Here is a 9,938-nt window from a genome sequence, read left to right as displayed (position 1 = left end):
TCGCAGCGAAACACTCCCAGCTCCGCACATCAACATAAAAGCTGTTAAATAAACCGACAGCCACCTGGCAGAGCTGTAATCGGGAATCATCAGCCCTGCACGATTTAGCCTTGGTTGCTGCGTGAAGAATATGAGGTACAAATAAGTAATGATCTCTTTGCAGGTGGCAGGACTGAGACATCAGCAGCGGAACGATGGCTCACAGATTTATTTACTTTGCTGTTAATTGCACATTATTTATTTATTTTCCCAAAGAGTGATATAACCGAAGGTGCGTAACAGTATCAAAGTGACAGCACTGATGATGCAACTGCCCCTTTTGTAGTTGTGATCGACGTTCTTCAGATGTTGCAGGCCTTAAATGAGACAGTTCTTACGGCTGGAAGGTAATTCACGCTGCATTCTTGTAATCGTGTTAAAGGTGTTTGGTACTCATGAAAAAAGGCCTTTTCAGACTTTTTAAGCAGGAAACTTGTTCACCTCCATCCATCCATCCATCCATCCATGTTCAATAACAGCCTGTTAGAGTTAGAGATGCAGGGCAGGGCAAACTCTTCTTGGGTTTCAGAATCGACTCATTAATGGACTCTGACCCTGACCTCAGTTGACAGCCTGCTTATATTAAATCAGGCCCAGTTTTACAGTTTTTCATTATGCTAGCATGCCTGGGGGGGTTGGGCAGCAAGTTGACCTTGGACCCCCAGAGGGTTTTTCCCTCCTTGCTCAGGAGCTTTTGGTTCCTCTTCTCCGTTGCCTTCTGGCTTTCTGTCTGTCCCTTTTTCCTTTTTCATGCAGCATTCTGTACAAATGATGAAATAGTGGATTGCCATGCCCTCTTGCCAGGTGCTCGGGGCGACTCTGTTGGTACTATATAAAAATAAATTAAACTGAACTGAATTTACCACACGCTCACATATACAGACAGTAAGGAAAATGCAGACACCGATCTACATAAATGTCATTCCTTTTGTCCACAGGGGACCCAGAGGTGGACCCTGGCATTGACATGGGAGAAGCACAAGACCTGCAATGGGCACAGAGTTAATTCCAACAGTACTGTGAAAATGGAGAATGACACCATAAAATGGTATTGGCACAATTACGTGATTCTTCCATGGCAGGGTCCATTATTATAGCCAAAAGCACTTCTACAAAGAGCCGACACTCTCGCTTTTACGCCGGTGCTGGTCGCTTAGGAGAGACTTCAAGTTCCACATCTAGCAGCTGCTTTATCAAAAGCAGCATCTGTGATTTTGTGAAAACAAGGCCACCCAATCCCAGCAGCAACTGGGTATTAATGGCCTTGATCAGTGACCCAACAGCCAAACCACTCAGCCAACCCCGAGATTTGAACCAGTAAGCTTCAGATCTTAGATACAGTATCCCAACCAACTGAGCCACACACAAGCAGGGTCACAAACACCTTCACCTTGGTGAATACTGATTAAAAAATGATAGCGCTGAAAAACAAACACCGTATATATCACCCCATCACGTACAGAATCAGAGATCCCGCCTCTGATGTGTGATTCAAAGGGGTGTTCTCCACCACACTGGCCCAGAGTCGGCCTGCATATTAACTAGTGGTGAGAGATTGAAGGCTTGGAGGGACACAGTAGGTGGTATTACCAGAGGATTTGAGTTACTGCTTGGTTTAACCCAACAGGACCCGGTATGAGGTGGGTTAAACTGATTAAACCCGGTATAACATGATAATTACTAATGCTGTCTTTATTGTCGTTGCACATGTACAAAGAAACTCCCACCAATGAGACATTTAATAATAAGATGAAGAAGAATGAAGAGCCACTGTACAAGACATAAAATAACCCAGGCTGGTGTGCCAACCCATCACAGGGCACACGCACACATTCACAAGGAACGTGGCAACTCGAAGTAACTTCAGCATGTTTTTAGAGGGGAGCCGGAGTACCGGGCAGAAACCTCACAATGACACGGGGAGAACAAGCAAACTCCACACACATGGAGCCATGGCGGAGACTCGAACCCAGGTCCCCAAGGTGGGAGAGAAAAATACCACCTAGGACACCATCATGCCAGCCTACAACAACAGAAATGTTGCTATTAGTCAATATCAATCAATGCAGTGAAAAGTGAACCATAGTGCAGTTGTATATTGTTTTAGCAGCATTAAATGTAGCTTTGTAGATTTGACTGCTAGGAAAAAAGTAACAGCACTAAATAGTCAGTTTGGGGAGGACAATCCTAATCTCTGTGCCCAGAGCCACCTGCAGGGGGTGCACTTTTCAGCATGTGAATTTCAGAAACTCATACGGCAAACACCCGACGCAATGGAGGGGTAACCCAGATAGTACCATAAAAAAACAAAAAAAAGCGTATTTGGAGGGTGTCTCTTTTGCCCCGAGTACACAGCTGAACATAACAAAAGGCATTTGGGAGAATCTTGGAGGGTGGGGGATCGTCTTTCAACAAGGTCAACCCTGAGCTTCTGCACCACGCAAATCCTAAATGTTTTCGCAGGGAATGCGCTTGTCAAGCGCGTGGTGGAAAATCACACTCTTTGGGAGGGTCAGGAGTGAATGGATTTAGGGTTCGAGAAAATGGTGCTGCTCCTCCCCAGCACAGTCCCATGAACTGTGTGGGGAGACAAACATTAGGGCCGATTTCTCAGATTTCTCATTACCGTGGGACCCCTGCACCGAGACCCCTGCCCGTGGATCTGCTGAAGGTTTATCTCGCACTCCATAGCCACGCTTTCAAAAGACGAGAATAAAGAAAATTGAGGAGTTTGGAAAAGGAATTTGAAAAGTGCAGGGGAGTAGGGCAAAGTGTTTTGGGATTAGTGAACCTGTAGGATTTACTGTTTAAGGTTTAGTGGACCAAAGTGTTAATGGCCCAATAGCTGCAACACAAAGGTTTCTGGATGGGCTTTGTTGTCAGAACAAAGAGCTTAGATGCAGCTGGGTCGGTAAAACATGAAAGTCTCATTTTGGATAACAAGCACAGGTGACAGCAAGCGTTCGGCTGATATGGGGATATGGGTGTGGTGCTTGGTGAGCTATCCCTACAATATAATAGTATCGTTCTTGATACTGGATTGATGTTCTTGTCAGAAGAGCACCGTTGCTGCTTTGGGAGGCCTGCCAGAAATATATCGCACAGCTAACAGATGCATGGTTAATGCAGAGTAATTTGAAAGTACTACCGAACGGGTTTACAACACACACACACACACACACAAAGTCGGTCTTCCTATCTAAATGGGGACCGTCCATTCATTTCTATGGGAAAAACCATAATCCCAATCATGACACTCTTAACCCCTACCCATCCCTAACCTTAACCATAAGTAACCAACCCAAATACAATGCAAACCCACAGACACACACGCACACACACACACACTCTGGAAAGTCAGTGTACAAACTGTTGCAATGTTTTAGGTTTTTATTTGTTGGCTTGGGATACCTTTAATATTCCACTTAACTTCTATTTATTTTCTGTTTGTTTGCTTATCTATTGATTTGACTTATTTTTTCCTGCCCTGTACAGTACTTTGGCAACTTAAACAGCTGTGGAAAAGAATAACAGACCACTTTATTTTTAAACAAATCTGCATTTTAAAATCCTGGTTTAATTGTGGTCCCGCTGCCTTCACTGAGTAACATTCTAATGGCAGACTGTTAACGTGTGTGTGTGCGTGTGCGTGTGTGTGTGTGTGTCAGAATACACGGACCTATTTGTCTGCATAGCTATAAGAAAACCCTGCAGACGCTGCATAGGAGGTAAGCTTCACCCAAAACGGAGCACTCAAATAACCACCGACACACGGTAAGGGTCATTCTTAAAAGGCGTACAGGTGTTTGAATCGTGGCAGGCGGTCAGGCTGCCCAGAAGAGCTCTGAATGTGCCGGAAACATTTAACAGCAGAATTTCTACCTAACAGCCTGTAAATTCTGTTTTCCATCTTCGACTCTAAAAGGGTAACCCTTTCATTATGGTAATGATTATAATCAGAAATCTCATGGGAGTGACTGAAGGACAAGCCGGCACATTTCATAGCTGCCAAACCGGGAAGCTCGTTAGCACTATTAGAAGCCCTCAATTAACACTTTAAGTAGCTCGGAGCGCCTTGTTGGCGTCCGTAACCAATCAGCTGCTGCTAATCGGTTAATGGCAGCTGATTGGTTAAAGGGCACTGATTAGGCCCAGGCTCTCTGATTGGAAAAAGTTTTAAAAAGCTTGGGGTGACAGGTGTTTGTAAAGTGGTTTTAATGGTTGGTGTATTTGGTTGCTTGAATGAAGTATGGCTATAAAGCAGCTTTTTGTGGTTTTTTTAAGGTATCAAAAATTATATGTGCCCTTAGGGACTAAATCGAAGCTTTTGTATGTATTGGAGACTCTTATGGCTGCAGGCATTAGCATTTTGGCAACTAAAGCTCAAACTAAAGTACTGTGGTGATTGTGCTTTGTTCCACAGCCTGTCTTTGCCTTGTTTGGTCCTGCCGGGGGGGTCGTCTTGTGCGGCTGCATCCAGAGGTGAGATATGAGCACGTTCCTCTGTTGGTCCTGACAGAGTGTTTCTCAACCCAATCCTCTTGGTCTCCCAGACAGTCCACATTTTTGTGGCCTCGCAGCTCCTAGCTCACGCTTACCTGCTATTTGGTTCTGGGGTGCTGCTTCTGGCAGCCTGTGTGCTAACTGTGTGCTGTCTGCTCTTTCCAGCCTCCCGCTACAAGCATGGGCAGTATGGTGTTCCCTTTGGGGCTCTCCAGGGTGGGGCCCAGCCCCCTAGACCCCTGCCTCTTCAAAGCAACTACCCTCCAGTTGACACCACCTTCCCTGGCTTCATGCCTGGTTATCATTATGGCCCCGACATTCTCCGTGCTGCCCCCAGGCGCCAGGGTACTTTCTTGGGGGACCTGATTCAACATGCACCGGCACTGACGAGACCTCAGTCTGGCTACCCTGTCTTAGGTCCTGCTGTTGGTCCCGTCCCCTACAACCCGGACCTCGAGCTTGTGACGTTCCAGCTGCCCCACTGGTTTGTTCCAGGTGAGGTGGGACCTGGTCATCTGGCCTCCAGAAGCTATGGGCCCCTGCTGGAGCAGCATGAAGACCTCGACTACCACCCGCTGTTCTATAGGAATGGCTTCGTCACAGCTGGACAAATGGCTGGCATGCGTGACCCTTACGTCCCTAGGGACGTTGTCCCTGGGGCCTTGGTGTTTGAGTCTGGCAGGTTTCCTCTTTCCCATATCAGTGGCCCTGGAGAGCTCAAACCTGCCCCTGTCTCCTTTGGGCAGAGCCACATGACCAATAGTCAAGGAGCCCAAGGTAGAGCTGCCCTTAGGAGTGACAGGAGTAGCCATCCATTCCCTACCCTGCCATTTCCTCCCAGCTATGGTGGTGCTCCGCGTGCATCTGTGCAGGTCTGAGTCGTCGCCGCCCCCGGTTAGCTTGTGAATGGACTGCTCTCCAGTTGAAGGTAATGCCACTTTGTGGGACCATAAGCGAAATACTGCTTGCCAAATCAAACCATTTAATTCACAGATCAAGATGGCGACTTACGGCTCAGTGGTAGTCAGCAAATTAATTGCATCTTCTACATCTTGCCAGAGTTGTTATGATATTAGTGCTGCAGGGGGCATCCAGCCTGGTCTTGGATTCTTCTGTCCCTCAAAAGCTGTCCTTCCATCTCTACCATCAAATGTCATGCCTCTTCAATAAATTGATTCCTAGTTTCTGTCCTTTTTGCCTTTGACTTTCCCTGGTCACTTTCCGATAAAACGGAACAATGGTCCCCCCCCCCCCCCCCATGAAAGGATGATCTTTCATTCATGTGGAGCATGAATATACAAACACTGCAGTAATTGAGGGGAAATTCATAAGCTGTACAGCTAATCTGGTTAAATCAGGGAGGGGGGTTTCAGGGTCCTTTCGACGTGGAGACGTGGTGTACAAGCTTCATGACTGTGGCTCTTGGTATTAATGAGATGCTGTGGTCTGCTTGAGCCAGATGGGGCTTGAAAGAGAAAATGGTGAATAGCCCCAGAAACAATGGTTTTGTTCCATATGATGGATATCCCCCTCTGGTTCCCTCCAAATGCACATTGATTCTTTCATACGGTGTATATGTGAAGTTTCACTAGAGTAGGTGGAAGTTGCTTGGTCCAGGTCCTGGGTTAGTCTCGCACTATATCTCAAGATTTTGTTTTGGGGAAGATGTAAACAAACTATTAATGTTTCAGATGCAAGCTCTTCTCAAAATCAATCAGCTAGCATGGATGCGATGGTGATTTAATGCTGCATTGCCCCTTTAATAAAATAAAAATTTGGATATATCTTTGGCTGGGTGTTCCTGAACCGCAGCGTTGCATTAAAATCAAGGTGTGTGAACATATGGGCATGTGAGATCACCTAAGTGTGATGTGTGTTGCCATTATTATGTTTGATGTTCATGTAGGGTCTGATAAGACTTGGTTGTTTACCAACCTCGTTTATGCAAAGCCAAGTGGCTCAGAAGCGGTCTAAGCGACTCTGAAAAGCCCAATAGTGCGTAGTAACTGTTGTTGGGTTTTATTAAGGTTTTCAGTTGAATTCCTGAGCAAATCAAGACTAGGACCTTAAGGGCACAGCTGGGTCCTGCCTGAGATTTAAACAGGCACCTCTGAGGTCAGCCTGTGAGTCCTCAATCAGTGTGCCACCTGCTCTCTTTATTCATTTTCTGCCCACATCTGTGAGAACATCTGCCTGTCTGGATGGTTCTTTTTCTGGGGGGAGAAGCTTTATCTTTTTACAATAAAAAAAAACGTGAACCGTTACACATTATGAAGCGCGCAGTGCAATTTATGAAAAATAAGCGCAGCAGTAATGCTCGTGACTGTCGCCAGTTACATGGAAGAGAAGCCGTTGTGTTGCCTTGTGGCCCTATTTAGAAAAGCAGCTCATGAATGAATGACATCTCCCCCAGTGGGAGGATTATTACAGCAAGGCCCCATCCCCGGGACAGGGGTCCCAACCCAACCAATGCTTCTCAGAGTGGCACGCGTGGGGCAGGGCTAACCCCTGCTACGTTACGAGCTGCTTGATGCGAATTGTCTTTCTTGTAAATTAGCTTGCGCCTGTGGAATAAGCACTGAAATGTGAAATGTTTTTAAATCTGTTTTTTGAATTTTTTTTGTCAGGCACGGATGTCCCTGAGTAATGGCCGACGGTCCCAGAGTGCCATCTGTTGGTTTGATTTTTTTATTTGTATTATTTTTTTTTTCTTTTTGGATCGGGACGTGGACTGCACAGGTTTACCGTACAGCAGGAAATGCACAATCACAGATCTAATCATTTCCTCTGAAATATAAGTGAGGTCAGCCTTAGGCTAGACGATCGCACAGGCTTCTGAAGGACATGCCTGGGTGTCCTTCCCAGAATGATAATAAAGATGGATTTTTCCCTCTGCCTTTCGATGGGATGTGAAATTCTGCGACGCCCCATTGTGTAGAGTGCCCCGCCGAGTGTCCCGTCTCTCATGCTCACGTCTTCGAATGAGTGGGCAGCCACCGAAAGTGCACCTTTGGTCGTGACGTTTTGATTAATCGGTAAGAGTCCCCCACACCCCCACTGTGAGGGACGTCACTTACTGCCAGGCTCTCTTCTCCGTCAGCGAGCCGAGGCGTGACGCGTACGCGGGATGCTGGAGGTCGCAGCGGTGGTCTATGAATCGGCGAGCAGCGGGATGGCGTGACGAAATTAGCCGCGGTTTATGGAGCGGTTGACGGGCCCCGTGAATCACAGCTCCGCACCCGGCGTGAAGCGGAGGGCGACTCGGGGACGGTACGGCCGTGTGGTGGCAGCCGAGACCCACCCTCCTCCCCTGCCCCCCCCACCCCTGCATGGAGATGAATGACTCTCACGTGCGTTAGAAAGCTGAGTCCGCCTCCGATGGTTCTGCCTTAACACCCGCGAATACGAACCTGCCTCCTGATTGGTGTTCTGGGCTTGTTAAGAGTCGCTGTGATATGCAAATGAGGGGCGTGACCAAAATGCATATTATGCATGCATGACATTGAACGGGTGAGATGGGGAAAAAAAAGAAGCATTTTTTTTAGCTTTTGTCCAAACAAGCATGTGCAGAAGGCTTGGTTACTTGCTGCTGTGTTTATTAATTACGTTAATCATGGTTCGTTTAGCTAATTGCTTGTTTTGGATGATTATGAGCCCCATTCCTTACACCAAGGTGTCTTAATCCTGGTCCGGGGAGCCGTTGTCTGCATCAGGATCTGTTTCAATGCCGCTCCCAATTAATCAGGCTTAATAGATGCGCTGATTGAATCCTGGCATCGATGTGACGCTTCTTGACATTTGTCAGTCATGAGAGCGAGAAGCCTAGAAGCGTATTTCGCACGAAAGGAAAGTGGAATTTTTATAAAGAGCTGCCGAATTCTTGCAAGCCTCCAGAAAACGTGACAGGCCGAAAGACTGATGAGATCCATTAAGCTTCAATACTCATTTGCACGGCTGTGAGAAACATCAACCAGGTGGTGCAGAGCGATTGTTTCATCCTCGCTTTTATCATCTATAAAGGACCAGGAGTGGGACGGGCTGCGCCGTGCCGAGGGGGGGCTTCAGTCAGGCGATCAGCTTGGCCTCATCAGACTTTTAGATCAAACAGCAGCGCTAAGTGGCTACGCTAGCATTGTGGCTGAAGTCCTTTTTAATATAATGAGGGCCCAGGGGAGCTCGTTTGTGATGGGGGGGGGGGGGGGACTCTGGTGTTTTGTTCAATCTGTAACTCTCTGCCATGCTGTCACTTCCACGTCCTCTATAGAAACACCCCCCCCCCCCCCCCTTTAGGAGTGTAAGGAAGGCTGGGGAGATGGACTCCAGCGCTGCTCTGGGCACAGGCATCACCTCAACCATGAAACAGCACCAGCCTCCCCACCACTGCCGCTATAACATATTTCAACACATCTGGGGAGACAGGCAGACCTGCCCTGGGGGAATTTGGTGCATTGATGTCATTGTACGTGATGCACTTTGCACCCATGGGGGGGTTTGCTGTCCTTAGCAACTGAGACTAGGTCAGCTGGGCCACCGATCGCCTAATGAGCGTGTGTGTGTGTGTATGTGTGTGTGTGGTCCAGGTATACATCACACTTTGGGGAAATTTATAAAAACCTGTTATTTTGACAAAAAAAACTAAAAATGCTAAAAGTCTTATTTTGTTTAGTTACTTATGGTTAAGGTTATGGCTGGGTAGGGGTTAAGGTCGTCATTGTTAGGATTAAGGTTATTTGTGTGATTGCAAACTGCTCTGAGGGGGACCAACCTAAACCCCCCCAGGGCCGACACAGCCTCACCAAGGTCCTGTGTTCTTAACGAAGTGGGGGTGGAAGGAGGCAACATGGGTGACATTCGATAGACAATCCTGATGACTCGTCTCCCTCACTGGTACTAGATAGGAGAGAACAGAACCCTGTAAGGAAGTGTGGAGACCTCAACTCATCTTGTCTGGCCCCCCAGCCTCAACTCCGCCTTTGACCACCCCCCCCCCCCGCCCCAGCACCATCAACTCTGCAAAGTGTCTCATTTCCTACCTTCCAAATTGTCCTCTCAAACAGGCCGTCATGAGCTCAGGACCTCATTGGCCCATAGCGGGCAGGGGGAGGGATGAAGCCATTTTTACCCCCCCCAACTGGTAAGAGGCCTCATTGAGCTGCACGATCCTGAGGATGGGGTTTGCGGCCCGCGGCCGAGTGCCAAACGCAGGCTCCGTGCCAAGCTCTCCGCAGTTAAGTGGCCGCCGTGACGATCAACGTCTCTGATGGCAAGATGAGAGGAGCATTGGTGTTCCTCAGTAAGCGTTACGGAAACGGACAGGTCAGCATCCGTATGTTATTATTGAAGCGACACTTCTGTCAGTGTGGACTGGCGAGAGCCAATGCGCGAAATCCGCGATA

At 47.7% G+C, this 9,938-nt stretch overlaps 1 long non-coding RNA gene across 1 annotated transcript; it reads left to right on the top strand.

Moving 5' to 3' along the window:
* The first annotated feature begins 4,213 nt into the window (after window positions 1-4,213).
* On the top strand, window positions 4,214-5,732 carry LOC111848882 (uncharacterized). The gene is made up of 3 exons (XR_011992791.1): window positions 4,214-4,323; window positions 4,463-4,521; window positions 4,708-5,732. It is a non-coding gene; the product is annotated as an uncharacterized lncRNA (long non-coding RNA).
* The last annotated feature ends 4,206 nt before the right edge of the window (window positions 5,733-9,938 follow it).

Source organism: Paramormyrops kingsleyae, chromosome 9 (assembly GCF_048594095.1).
Source record: "Paramormyrops kingsleyae isolate MSU_618 chromosome 9, PKINGS_0.4, whole genome shotgun sequence".
Lineage (NCBI taxonomy): Eukaryota > Metazoa > Chordata > Actinopteri > Osteoglossiformes > Mormyridae > Paramormyrops > Paramormyrops kingsleyae.
Note: the sequence above shows the minus strand (reverse complement) of the source record. Positions and strands in the feature narration are given on the sequence as shown.